This window comes from Octodon degus, unplaced genomic scaffold (assembly GCF_000260255.1).
Source record: "Octodon degus isolate 3935 unplaced genomic scaffold, OctDeg1.0 scaffold00003, whole genome shotgun sequence".
Classification (NCBI taxonomy): domain Eukaryota; kingdom Metazoa; phylum Chordata; class Mammalia; order Rodentia; family Octodontidae; genus Octodon; species Octodon degus.
Genome location: NW_004524579.1, coordinates 32,375,429 through 32,377,113, shown reverse-complemented (window position 1 = coordinate 32,377,113; position 1,685 = coordinate 32,375,429). Strand labels below are relative to the sequence as shown.

Sequence of the window (1,685 nt, the reverse complement as noted above, 5' to 3'; positions counted from 1 at the left end):
ACTTATATTCTAATAAAATGAAAAATGCAAAAGCAATGATAGATACAAATCCCCAAAGCTGAATCAAGAAGATATAAAAATCTTAAATAAACTAATATCAATCAATGTAATCAAAGATATAATTAAAAACCTACCAACAAAGAAAAACCCAGGCCCTGATGGATTCACTACTGAATTCTACAAGAAATTTAGAAAATACTTAACACCAATACTTCTCAAACTCTTTAATAAAATTGAAAGAGAAGTAATACTCCCAAATTCCTTCCTGGAAGTAAGTGTTATCCCCAATACCCTCAAATCCAGAGAAGGAACCAACTAAGAAAGGAAATTACAGGCCTAATGAACATAGATGCAAGAATCCTCAATAAGATACTGGTAAACAGAATGCAGCAAATCATTGAGAAGATTATACACCATAACCAAGTGAGATTCATCCTAGGGATACAGACATGGTTCAACATACATAAATAAAGAAATGTAGGTGTGGGAGCTGCTGCCACTGAGTCCAGATCTGAGAAGCGTGCACCCCGACGCATGCCCCACGTGCATTCCCGGTTCCTTGTGGTTCTAAATCCAAGATGGCCAGTCTCAAGGATCAGCTGATTGTGAATCTCCTTAAGGAGGAACAGGTGCCCCAGAATCACGTTTGTCGAGGTTGGTACTGTTGGCATGGCCTGTGCCACCAGTATCTTAATGAAGGATTTGGTAGATGAACTTGCTCTTGTTGACATCATGGAAGACAATTGAAAGGAGAGATGATGGATCTGCAGCACGGCAGCCTTTTCCTCAGGACACCAAAAATTGTCTCAGGCAAAGACTATAATGTAACTGCCAACTCCAAGCTGGTTATCATCACCACTGGAGCCCGGCAGCAAGAAGGAGAGAGCCGTCTTAATTTGGTGCAGCGTAAGGTGAACATCTTCAGGTTCATCATTCCTAATGTTGTGAAGTACAGTCCTAGCTGCAAGTTGCTTGTTGTGTCCAACCCAGAGGACATCTTGACCTATGTGGCTTGGATGATAAGTGGCTTTCCCAAGAATCGTGTTATCAGCAGTGGTTGCAACCTGGATTCAGTCGGGTTCCGCTACCTGATGGGGGAAAGGCTGCGCGTGCACCCACTAAGCTGCCACGGCTGAATCCTTGGGGAGCACAGAGACTCCAGCGTCCCTGTGTGGAGTGGTGTGAATGTTGCTAGTGTTGCCCTGAAGAATCTGCACCCTGAGTTAGGAACTGATGGGGATAAGGAGCACTGGAAAGAGGTTCACAAACAGGTGATTGACAGGGCCTCTATGGAATCAAGGATGATGTCTTCCTTAGCGTCCCTTGTGTCCTGGGACAGAATGGGATCTCTGATGTTGTGAAGGTGACTCTGACTTCTGAGGAAGAGGCACGTTTGAAGAAGAGTGTGGATACCCTGTGGTCGATCCAGAAGGAGCTGCAGTTTTAGAGTCTTCCAGTGTCACCACATCACTGTCTAGGCTACAGGAGGGCTTAGTTGGAGTTGTGCCAGTTGTCCTTTTTAGCTCACATGTGATTGAAGCAGCACTATTAAGATGTCCTGGGGAAAACAATTTCTGAAAGTTAAAGTAGAAATGGTTCACAAAACCCCACAGCTCTGTCCTGTTGCCGGATGGTGCTGCACTTGTAGCCCTGGTTAGTATCAAGTAGCCCAGCATCTGAGACAC

At 44.5% G+C, this 1,685-nt stretch overlaps 1 pseudogene; it reads left to right on the top strand.

Moving 5' to 3' along the window:
• The first annotated feature begins 549 nt into the window (after nt 1-549).
• LOC101589182 lies at nt 550-1,679 on the top strand (annotated as a pseudogene).
• Nucleotides 1,680-1,685: the final 6 nt, after the last annotated feature.